Raw genomic sequence first — 12,864 nt, forward strand, 5'->3', positions numbered from 1 at the left:
AATATCGGAGATTTTTTCTTGTAGGACCCGCGACTCATAGTTTTGGTCCAGACGAGGTATACTAATTACTCCTTTAATTCCACTAGCATTTGCATCCCGTGCAATGCACGGGAAAATATTTTTTATTTTTATATTTATATACAATTAATACTAATTCAATTATTATACTTATAAATATAATAAAAATAATTTTAATTGAATATATTTGAATTGGATATTGATAATATAAAAGAATTCCAATTATATCTTAATTATGAAAAATAAAAAAATAAGTTAAAAAAATTAAAAATAAAATACTAATTAAAAAGAATTGAAAATATATTTATTTAAAAAAGATGAGAGAGGAGATAGAAATTTATAAAAATTTAATATTTAAACAAATTTAATTTTTACATTTTAAATCAAACATTTTCATAAAATATATCATATTAAAGCTCTTATCGTGATCTTTAATTTGATATGCATATTAAATATTTTATAATTAATCGAATTTTACAATTTTGGAAAGAAATGTAACAACTAATAAGAAGTTAAAGAAAATGAAAATAAGAAGAAAAATATATAGCTTAAACATAAACCTTCAATTTTATTATAACTACAAAATTGCCACTCAATTTTGAAATTAATTTGAAATTGATTTCAAATTGAAAACTCCCTTTTTAATATAGTATAAATTACAAATGTCTCAATTTCTATAATGGGATGTCCCCACTACAAGAATTGAGCACATAGACAACACAAAATAGACAACGTAATTTAATAAATATGTTGTCAAATATTACATAGATAACATATACTCCCTCCGTCCATGAAAGAACTCCTAGGAGGGAGTGGCACGGGTTTTAATAAAATGTTGTATAGTGTATTGAGAGTGGAGAAAAAGTTGTAAAGTGTATTGGGAATTGTGAAAAAGTATTAATAATTTATTGTGTTGTTTTAATTAATGTTATTTGAGTGGTGAGAATTGTCTTAAAAGGGGAGTATTTTTTAAGTGGTGGGGTATTGTCCCAAAATAGGAAAAAGTAGGAAGTTCTTTCGTGGACGTCCCGAAATAGAAAAATAGGAAGTTCTTTCGTGGACGGAGGGAGTATGACTAATTGTGTTGTTTATAACCATTAAAAAAAGATGGTCATAGACAACAAAATTTAAATTCTGGTGTTGTGTATTAGTATAATAGACAATGGATATTCCTACAGTGTTGTCTCTATTTAACACATATAAACAAGTGTTTTTAAAACTCTGTTGTCTATTACATTATTAATTGCACAACATAATTTTAAAATACTTGTGTATTTCAATTAAAAAATAAATAAATAACCTTTAACTAACAAAATAAACTCTAGATTACTGCTATTTTAAACACTATTCCTTAATCAACTGCTCCCCCTCCCTCCCGTCCGGTGCCGCTGCAACCTGCTACCCTCGAGTCTCGACTGCCGCTCACCACCGCCCGCTACCGCCCGGTTTCGTTGCCTCCTTCACCAGCCCGGTGTCTCTTCCCTTCAGCGAACGATTGCTCGTCTTAAATAGCCGCACCCGCGTCTCCGCTCGTCAACTCACCGTCCACCACCAACATTGTCGGCATCAGATGCCACGGCCACCAGAGACGACTAGCCTCCTCAGCCACCACAGCCACCAGCTCCTCAGCTTAAGGTTAATTCTTTGCCTCAAATTATGGCTCTAATAGCTATTTTCGAATTAGGGCTCCAAATTTTGAATTTCTTTTGTTTTGTGTAACTGTTGTTGTGTAGATGCTGTAAAATTCAAATTAGGGCATTGAATTTTGAATTTCTTTTGTTTTGTGTAATTGAGGCTTTGGTGACTGAATGCGTTGCGCAGAACCAGAAGTTGAGAGTGCACGATTTCGTTGTTTTTATATTTTAGTGAGTTTCATCATCATCACATATTTATGTAAGTTTTTGTTTGCATTCCAGCCCTTGATTGAGGAAGAGTCTATCCTACACCCCTGCGTACTGCGCCTTCATAATAGGACAAAAAGACAAGTGGTCCTCAACAAATTTTCCAAATATCAAATTAACCCCCACAATCTCTTCAATAAAACAACACCCCATACAAAATTCAAAAAGTAGCCAGAAAATCCTTAGATAAATTTCTATAATAATTAAACATGCTTTTAACATAAAATGGCCCAACATGCTTCCGTACAACTTCAAAATAATTCAAAACATAAATCAACAGTATACCTTTCGTCGACTTGGTCACCTTCAGGAGCTTTTATCGCGTTTTACGGACTTCTTGCCTCCTCAGCCTTCGTCCAACCACGCACTCGCAAGAGATGGTTGCAACCTTCTTCCTTCACTGTGTTTCGGCTTTCGCCGAATGGTCACCTTCAGGAATCAGTTTCCCTCCTTCACTGTGTCTCGACGTAACACTACAAGAAAAACGCTCATACTTGACGGTTTTTAGCCGTCATCTATGATATCCGTCGACCGTCAAGTATACTGGTGTCAAGTATAGTACCTAGTAAAGATGACGGTTAATGACCGTCATCTATACTCTTTATTCTTGACGGTTATATATGTATACATGACGGTGGATAACCGTCAACTATAATTTTAAACATGACATTTATATTATTTTCTTGACGCTTTCTAACCGTCAAGAAAAATATAATACATGACGGTTTGTTTTATATTTTGACATTTTTTGACCGTTATGTATGTTCGTTTTCATGACGGTTTATTGATTATATTTGACACTTTTTGAATGTCATGTATATAGATTTTCATGACGTTTCTATGTTTATTCTTGACACTTTGTAACCGTCATTTCAGCCAGAATATGTCATTATATTTAGTTTTCTTGACGGTTTATAAGCGTCATCTATAGTCATATTAAAACTGTCATATATGCTTATTCAGATTTTTGAAATATTATTTCATATTATATTGGTTTTTTCCTGTTTTAAATTTATAAATATTATTAAATTGTACAAAAAAAGAAATCAAAACATACTGAAAATGACCAATTAAACATTGATAACCAATATTCATCCAACAACAACAACAACAACAAAATAAGAACCAATGTTCTACCACATCTCCCAACAACAAAATTCACCTACATACGACACCCACAAATTATAATTGTTCCAAAAAGCTTTCAAAATGCCATATCAACGCGCAAGAACTTCTCCATGTCACATGTCAAAGCTACAAGACAAAGAAAACAAGTATATATATTAACAACACTATAAAGCCATAGATATATTTAATAAAAATTCTAATCATTAGATATTACAAACCTCATTAATGGCAGAAGTTGCCCAATCTTCTCAAACCTCATTTATCTCACTCATAGAATTAATACTCACGTTTTTTAAACTGACAATAAACAAATTCATCACATAAAACCTATATCACATAAAATGCTATATTAATATATTACTAATAATTAATATAACTTCTTACCATTGCGCTGGAAAACAAACATATGTATATCGTTAGGTTTTTAATACGCAAAATCAATATTTTTTCCTAGCAAGGTAAATGGTGCCTATTCTTTGTCCCTAACTTGAGTATGACCTGGAAAGTTTAACTAATATATATAAAGATAGAGATGCTTGTGAAATAAACACATAAAAGAAAAGAGTAGAAGAAAGAGCAATTAAGATGATGAGAAACGTACGTGTCAACTACGGATTTCCAAGTGGCATCACGATTCCGATGAGACAAAGGATCCATCACATAGACACAATCTTTGTAAGGCTCAATAATTGTTAAGATCCAATGTTTACTACACAAAATTTAGATTTAGTATGAACAATTAAAAAAAATCTAACATATTGAATTGAGAATATAAGATTTTCTATCAAAATCGTGGGAATAGAGAAGAGTAAAATCCTGTCAAAGTCTTACCTCACCAATACTAAATAGTTTTCATGAGTAAACAAGTGGCATCTAAAAACTAAATAGCATTATGTGAGAAAGTGAATATCCAATCGAACCAATCCCCTGCATATGTAAGAAGAAAACATATGTAAGAAGAAAACAGGACAACATGCCGGTTTCCTCACTGGAAAGCAAAGAAAACAAACCTGTAAATTACATAAGCTAGCATCTGAAATGCAGTGGCTCGGTGCCTTCTCATAACTCCTTGCTTTCACCAAAAAATAAGAGCTAAATCACACTCTACACCTCTTGCTATAACCTGAAATTAGTATCGAGGATACTATAACTTCCTCCTTAACTCCTTCAACAAAGGTTCCCTACAACCAATATAGTAAATTTTCTATGATTTAGTAAAATATAATATCAGTAGAGACATTCAATTCGGTTCTTATAAAAGAAGTAAATCACTTGAGTAAAATATGGTACAAGCTTAATATATCAGAAAAAGATTAAAGAAAGCACAGATCATAGTTCTTCAAATACACTAAAGTAAATCTCCCAATAACAAGTAAATGAAAATATCACCTGTGCATCTTCTCTCATTCTCAAATTTTGTCCAGCAGGTTCAGCAAATCATTGACAACCTGATAGCGTGAAGGCATTAAACAATACCCTAAGGCAATTACCTAATTTTAAAAGGAAACTAACGAAATATATAACTCTCATACACACAACAGTACCAAAAGTATCTACTATCTATAGAAAACAAATAATTAGTTATAAGTTATGACACTTTGCAGCAATTTACTGTTCTAAAGAAAAGCAAAAAATCTGTATGGAAACAGCTACAAGAGAATGTGAACAAGTATCAATGGAGGCACTGTAAAATGCTAAAATGAACCGATGGAATGACCAACTACAGATGGTGCAACAGGTTCATCTTCAGCAGGAAAGGTGACTACTAAATAATAAGCAATTAAATGTCACAAGTATCATGCAATGAATGAGAAGGAACTTCATCTCTGCATATATATCAAGACTCTCACGATTTGGTGAAATAAAGTTTGTAATAAGATAGAAGAAAAATAAAATCAAAACATACCAAGATAGTTGTTCATAAACTTAGGAGATTAGAGTGGCTTCCCTAGCTGGCTTGAGATTAATACCAAGATAGTTGTTCATAAACAATCACAATGCATCTAAGAAGAATTGCAAAAAATGGAAACTAACCATGTAAGAGTGCAGAGAGGCTTCCCATTGGCATATAATCATAGACAAGAAGCTTCTCCTCCCTACTATAGTAGTAAGCTCTAAGAGGCACCAAATTGTGATGATCCATAGCTCCAACACTCTCAATCTTGTCCTTGAATTCGTTCTCCAAAATGGTGACATCCTTGAGCCTCTTCACAGCCACCAAACATCCCCTTCCACCATTTATCCCTGTTTACAAACATATATACCCAAAATTTATGACAACCCTCTACCATATTTGATGTACTATCTTTCTTCGGAAATAATTTGCAAAGTCACCTGCAAAAGGTCAATATATAACATGTGTTCATATTTGTCTTCATATATATTTGCTATAATTTAACAAATTTAGATGTTATCATGCAGTAAGAATATTGTTGTTATGAACTACACATTTACCTTGCCCACATTAAAATTGCTACTTAAATATATCAGACATTCGTCACAGAACTATTGATGTCCATTACTGTACACGACAGGAGCGATGAATAACCCTTGTTTTCAACACGGTCGCTGAAAAAATGAAGCAAACATACAAATTCAGAAATCAAAAAAGCGAATAAAACTAAGCACTCAGATTTATAACTCAGATAAGCAAAGAACACACACAAATTTGAAATCCAAAACACAAGTTCAACATCCTCTTCTTTTATCTCTGCATATCATGGATGATGGTTATTCACAATGCTAGATCGACAAGCAAAATCCAATTGCAGAAAAACCCTAGAACGAAAATTCGTAAGTAGCAATATAAAATCATAGCCTAAAATCGAAACCCTAGACTATCTCAAACATAAATTCATAAGTAGCAAAATAAAATCATAGCATAAAATCGAAACCCTAGACTATCACAAACATAAATTCCCAGGAAGCAACCAAATTAGGATTTTAAATCCGAAATACCTAGAACAGAGCAGCGAACAATGGAGCATCAAAAAAGCAGAGCAGTGACGGCAGCACAACGGACGTGTAGAAGTGAAGACAGAGAAGGAGGGCGGCGGTTGGCAATGGGGAAGAGGCCGACGGCCGAGGCAGAGGGCGGATGTGCGACTATGCCTGCTTGAGACGGGGAGTGGCGGTTTGACCGGACGAAGAGGGTTTGAGCGCGAGAATGGTGAAGAGGGCGGCGAGAACCGCGTGGCTAGGGTTTGAGGCGGCGGGTTCGATTATTTAGAGCGGCAGAGAGTGGGTATGAGAAGAAATAATCTAGCCGCACAGACGACAAGACTACAGCGGTGCGCGATAACAACGGAGAGGGGCGGCGAGCGAGAACGGAAGCTACGGCTGAGCGCGGCGGGTTCAAAATTCCTATAGTGGGAGATAGCAGTGTATGAGGGAAGAATGAATTGGGATGGGAGTGCTTAAGAAATTTAACTAAGGGTTTTATCTTAATATGATGTGATAAATAATTTTATTTCTATTTAATATTGAATTGATTAATAAAAACCATTATAGCATAAATTCATTCTTTTTGTAATGTTTAAAAGATAAGTTCATTTTCTTAATATAAAATATTTTTCATTAAAATCATTTTTCACTATGATATCAAAACAATCTTAGTTAAAAAAATTAACATTTAAAATTTATTATTTTTGTTTAATATTTAAATGACTTTAAATAAAAATCATTATTTACAATATTTTCTTATTTAAAATATTTATTTTTTAATAATTACAAAATTATCTTATTTAATATTTAAATGGTTTAAAATAAAACTTATTGCTTATACTATAAATAAATTCTTTTATTTCAATTAAAAATATATATTCACTTTTATTTAATATTAATTGATTACTAAAATTCATTATATTTTAAATTAAAATCATTTTTCTTTATGATTTCAATACAATTATTATAAATATTAACAAAGTTGAAATTATTTGTAAAATTCTTATTGGTGCACCTGAAAAAAATTAAGTTAGAGTCCAAGTATTTGATCCTTCACACTTGCATTTTTTTATTATTATTATTATGACGGTTTAATTTAAATATAATTGATGTTTTGTACTAAATTTCAAGATTAATATAATTAATGACGATTTATTTACTGACTTACACGGCAATTTGCATAAATATCATGTATAATATTTAAATTAATGTACATATATGACGCTTATATTTAAATATATTTGACGATTTATATCAAATGTCAAGAATAATACAATTAATGACGGTTTGTTTAGTAACATACATGTCAGTTTGCATAACTGTCATGTATAACATTTAAATTAACGCACATATATGACGCTTTATAGTAAATGTCATGTATACTATGAATAAACGACGCTCATACATGACGCTTTTCCTAAAAGTGTCAGCTCAGTGTCAAGTATTCAATACATGACACCGCATATATGACGCTTTTTTTTGAAACCGTCATGTATATGAAAAATGCGCTCATACATGACGCTTTTTATGAAAAAGCGTCATGTATGCAGTGTCATGTATACTCATTTTTCTTGTAGTGTAAATATTTTTGTTGATAAATGGAAAGAAAATATTTTTACTAAACCAGAATTTGGGCTAAAAGAAAAACGTTAAGAGAGGAATTATAAAATATTTATTTTATATCATAATAATCTCCCTAGGGGAGGAGACTAACTTGTTTAGCTACTCATAGTAGCTAATCCTTGTGTACATAAAAATAAAAAGGAACTAAAAAAAAAACTTTGAAAACAAGAATTAAAATTACAAAGGATAAATTCTAGAGAGAGGAAGTTGTGTGTGAAAATGTGGTGATTTTCGGATAATCTTCTTCTCTCCAGCACTTGGGTTTATATAGAGGTTTGATCCCCTCTATAATTGCTTGGTTGTTGGCCTCGGATTCCATCTTCGTGGCCAGCTCGCTTGAATATGACATCCACCTTCTTTTGTCGGCCTTGATTGCCGACACTTGTTAGTGGCATCACATGGTGCTAGACCCTTGCTTTATCGCCTTGTGATAATGCTGGTAGGGGCCGGCTGCTTTTCTTTCCACTCACTTTTGTCCTGGAGCGTTTTGGTGAGTGGTCCTCCTGTTCTTCCACCCACTTTTGTCGTTTCTTTTGTGGGTGCGATTCTTGCTGTGAATCACATGATTCACTAAGTTTTGTCGGCCACCTTACTTTTTTGGTGCCCGAGGTGTCCTTCCCTTTGGAGTCTGATGCTTGTCATGTTCATCAGACCGGAACCTCCTTTTATCCGGCTTTGGAAAGAATCCCTTGCCGAATTCTGGCTCCTTCTGCGATGAGCATTGGTCGCAGATTTTATCGTTCCAATGGCCTAGATGAGCCATATTGCAAAACTTGCGACGAGTCTCATGGCTCCCCGCAATCTTGTTCTTCCAAATCATTTGCCGTTTCTTCTCGAAGGATTCTTCGGCAAAAGGAGTTGTTGTTCCTGTCATTGTATTAACTAGGAACGTTCCCAGATCCGAGCTTTGATAGAACTTGAATCTGGACTTCATTTTGTCCATCTCTGTGAGACAGACCCATAGACCCCATGCTCGTCTAGTGGAGATTTGATCCTCCGTGAATGTTGAGACGATTGCGGCCTGGAAGTCGGGAACTTTGATCCTGTTAAGGGCTCCCGTATCAGGTCTCCGAAGCTTAATGAAGTGGAAAGCTTCACGGATTCCTTTTCCGACTGGCTCTGGTGCTGCACTAAAACAGTACAATTCCAGAACATCTCCCCTTTTGAGGGACTCGTTGTTCTCCCATGTGTCGAACACCGTTTTCTGGATCCATTTTGGTAGACCCTTGATTTCGGTGAAGGCAGGGGCGGTGGTATAAACTGAGGCCAAAGCCCCGAACTCATACCATTCCTTGACATCGTTTGGATTGGCTCCTGGAGTTGTCCAAACCCTTGGATATTTTCCGGCAACATCAACCCGACAATTTCCCGAATTAATGCCCTTCCTTATGAGAAGTTTCTCCCATCTATCCTGGTACATCTGCCAAGAAGGAGAAATTTCAATAAAGTCAGTATCAACCTTAACTTGGCCTGTCATGGGCCTAAGATTGATCTCTCCCTCTTTTACCCCAGAGGTGGAGGGTTGACATGTTGATTCAGGGTGTGACCCCTTAACAACATCTTTTCCTCGAGAGTCTGGCTGTAAAACCATTGTCCCAGGACTTGTGCTAGGGGTACTTGAATCCCCTGCTACAGGTAATCCGCCCTGTACGGAAAGCATTGCTTTAGCCCGATTTTCACGGACAGCGCGCAAGAGCGGCTTGTTGGTTGCTTCCTGAAGATTGAACATCTTCATGAAACAGACATCGATTTGGCTAGATACTTTGGCTTCGTCAGCCGCTTGTATCTTTCCTGCTTGTTTGGTATGTAGCACACATTTGTGCCACTCTTGTTGTAGCAGCTCTAGACTTTCAAAGAGCTGCCCCTGTATTGCCTCGATGGCCTCCACTTCAGGGAGCTCTATCCCTTGTAAGGAAATCTGCAAGAACATTCTGATCAGATTTCGAAACGACAATATCATAATCATAATATTGGCATTCTGCTTGCCATCTAATTAATCTAGCCTTTTCAGGTTTAGATTCAATCTTTTTAGTTAAGAAAGCTTTAACGTTAGTGTTATCTACTTTCAAAACAAATTTTTTAGCAAGTAAGAATAGCGGCCATTTTTTGAACGCCTTCCTGACTGCAAAAAACTCTTTCTCGTTTATGTGCCATCGCACAGCCTCGTCATTGGAGAAAAGACCGCTACAGTATCTGCAAGGTTCTTCTCCATAAGGGGTGATCTTTGTGAGCACGACTGCCCACCATGAATCACTCGCGTCGGTGTAGAGGACCAAGTTATCCTCGTCTTGTGGTATTGAAAGTTTTGGGAGATTTTTGCAAATCTCTTTCAACTTCTTCATACCCTCTCGATGTTCTTCCTTCCATATGAATGGAACATCTTTCTTCAGTAGTGAACTGAAGACCTTTCTGTGTTCTGCAAGGTTTTTGATAAACATCCCTGCAAAATTGACAACCCCGAGAAAGCTTTGGAGCTGCTTCTTTTCTTTGAGATCCTCCGGGAAACCCTGGACCTTTTCCACAATATGATTTTGTAGAATAATCCCAGATTCATCGATCTCGATCCCCAGAAACTCCATCTTCTGGGTAGCAATGACTGCCTTCTTTTCTGACAGCACTAGTCCTTCTTGTTGACAAACATCCGCAAAGATCTCCAGATGCCTGACATGTTCATGAATGTTTTCTGATGCAATAAGGATGTCATCAATGTAAACAAACATAAACGAAGAATAATCTTTGAAGAGATTATCCATCTTCCTTTGGAATATCTGAGGCGCGTTGGCTAACCCCATTGGCATGACATTCCAGACATAATGTCCTTGTGGAGTTGAGAAGGCTGTGAACTTCTTACTCCCTTCCTCCATGCGAATCTGGTAGAAACCTGATTTGCAATCGAACTTTGAGAATACCTTTGCACTTCTGATGCAGTTGATAAGGTGTTCTCTGCTCGGGATAAAATATCCATCGAACTCAAGGATGTCATTAATCCCTTTATAATTAATGACCAATCTTGGCTTTCCTCGCTTGATCTCCCCATGATTTCTCACCAGAAATCCAGGACTGCTGTAGGGTGATCTTCCTTCTTCGATTAGTTTCTTCCTTGGTGAGATTTGGGAATCCCTCAGTTCTGCATTTGAGCAAAACTTCTCCGAACCTCCTTTGATCCTTCATTTGGGGTCTCCAGAGTCTGCCATCATCATCACCACGCTTGCTGCGGAATTTGATTGGCATTGATCGATGAAAAGCTCCTGGTCATTGAATCATCACTCTTTGACGTCCAATGGTGATCTCCATTCCTCCTGATTTCCATGACCATGGTTTATATTTGTCAAGGAAATCTCGTCCTAGGATCAAGACGTCTGCCTCTTGTCCGGCTTGGCCTTCGGTTTGGATTTCAAACCCTCCAATCTCCAGAGTTCCGATGTATCGGTTGTCTCCTGGATTTGCCAAATAATACAACGAACTACAAGGAAACTTGTTTTCCCTGCTTGTTGTATCAAATCTTGTGGAAACTTGCCTCCATCCTTCGGGACATTTGAGCTTGATTCTCATGTCCTGAGCTGGTGTTTCCTGGATCGCCCTTCTCTCATATGATTGAGAGAAACTTCTTGTTATAGGCCCTGAAGTTAGCCTATTTCCTTGGAATGATAGCCTTGGTGCTCCTAGTCTGAGACTCTGAGTGTGGCTAAGCACCGGCTTGTCTCCAATATCGATGTCGATTTCTCTGATCCGAGGAATCTCCACTCTGCTTGGATTGACTGCCTTGGCAACCTCCTTGAATATTTCTGGAATTTCAATATATTCTTTTCCCAGAAATAGTTCCGTGTGATGGGAATTTGATAAGGCATACGAGACTTGATAAGTCAATGAGTATGGCCTATTTCCATCTATCAAATATTCCTTCTTTTTGTAGTCCTGATAGAGAGTCAGGGCTCGGCTGAAGGATGAATCTTGCAGATTATAAGCGATTTGTGGATAGAACTCGGTTATAATCTTCTTAGCATAGAGATTGCCTGAAAAAGCTCCAAGAATTGATCCTCTGGCATCTCTAATTCTTTTGTCGCAAAGTGCGACATCAATTGGTTGGTCCGTCCCTGGGGTAAGGGAAGATTTAATTACCAACTGAATTGCTCCAATATGAATCCATTTCATCGTATTTGCGACTTCTGGCTTCATCTTCTTGAGATCCTGCCTTATTTCTTCGGCTGGAACCAGCTGGATTTCCACCTGATTACTTGTGATCTCAATTGGAAGCGCCATTTCTTGGTTTGTTACGCCAAAATAGACATGATGCTTCCTTTTATTTGGAATCAAGCCATATAAAACTCGATTCAATCTTCCATTGGAAAACCCTTGATAGGTTTGAACCTCGTCGGTTTCCTTCTTGAGTTTTCTCACGAGCTTCTTCACCACTTCTTCTTGTGGAATCAGAAAATGACTGGTAAATCCATTCTGATCCTCCTTCTGGGTGTGGTGAACCTCTTGCTCCTCTTTAGTCTGACTCGTCTCCGGTTGATCCATCGGTCATCTCCGAATCCTCAGAACTAAAGACTTCTTCCTGCTCATATATACTCTCATCAGAGGATATATCTTCGAACTGATACACGGGTATCAATTCCTGATGATAGATGGCGTCTTCGATATCCGGTGTGGATTCGAATCTTCTTATCATCTTTTTCTCGTTGTCTGGGCAATTGGTGGAAATATGCCCCTTTGCACCGCATGTCCAGCAGTTGCAATCTTTAAAACTTTCATTTGTTTTGGCCTGAGTTCGCCTGAAAGTTTTTCTCGTCGGGATTCTCTTTTGATTCGAGAATCGGTTTCTTGATGGTCCGCTCCGTTGGCCTGACTTGTAGGAGCGTGCCTTCTGTCTGGTCCACATAGTTCTTGGCTTCCAAGAACTCCTTCTGGACTTTCTTTCATAGGGTTGATACCTATGTTTCTTTCGACTCCTCCTTTGATACAGCAACTCAGCACCAATCTCTGTTGGAAGATCAAGGTTGTCGCACATCAATGGAGATTTCTTGTTGAGTCTCCTCAATTTCTTGAGATTCCTCTGGTCCGCTGCCTTCTGGCACCATTCGGACATCTTCTTGTGGACATAAGACATCCTCCTTGAAGCACTATCAAGTGGATATTCTCCCGGTGAAACGTACTCGTTGGTGAGCATCTCCCTCCATGGACTTGGGAACTTTGTGAAAAAGAGGTCCTTGGCAGTTCGATCATCAACCACCCCCATATGGACATATAG

The 12,864-nt window shown here is 36.9% G+C and overlaps 1 long non-coding RNA gene across 9 annotated transcripts; it reads right to left on the minus strand.

Annotated features, from left to right (window-relative positions):
- Nucleotides 1–3,027: 3,027 nt before the first annotated feature.
- LOC131014637 (uncharacterized) lies at nucleotides 3,028–6,450 on the minus strand. 9 transcript variants are annotated; one of them, XR_009098278.1, is made up of 9 exons: nucleotides 6,006–6,440; nucleotides 5,502–5,615; nucleotides 5,082–5,291; nucleotides 4,437–4,495; nucleotides 4,058–4,228; nucleotides 3,879–3,974; nucleotides 3,649–3,756; nucleotides 3,266–3,344; nucleotides 3,028–3,173 (listed from the first exon to the last, which is right to left on the minus strand). It is a non-coding gene; the product is annotated as an uncharacterized LOC131014637 (long non-coding RNA). The 9 variants fall into 9 exon arrangements; XR_009098281.1 differs by having other exon boundaries at nucleotides 3,649–3,974; nucleotides 5,082–5,381; nucleotides 6,006–6,450; XR_009098285.1 differs by lacking the exon at nucleotides 3,266–3,344 and having other exon boundaries at nucleotides 5,082–5,381; nucleotides 6,006–6,437.
- Between the last annotated feature and the right edge of the window lie 6,414 nt (nucleotides 6,451–12,864).

Source organism: Salvia miltiorrhiza, chromosome 3 (assembly GCF_028751815.1).
Source record: "Salvia miltiorrhiza cultivar Shanhuang (shh) chromosome 3, IMPLAD_Smil_shh, whole genome shotgun sequence".
Lineage (NCBI taxonomy): Eukaryota > Viridiplantae > Streptophyta > Magnoliopsida > Lamiales > Lamiaceae > Salvia > Salvia miltiorrhiza.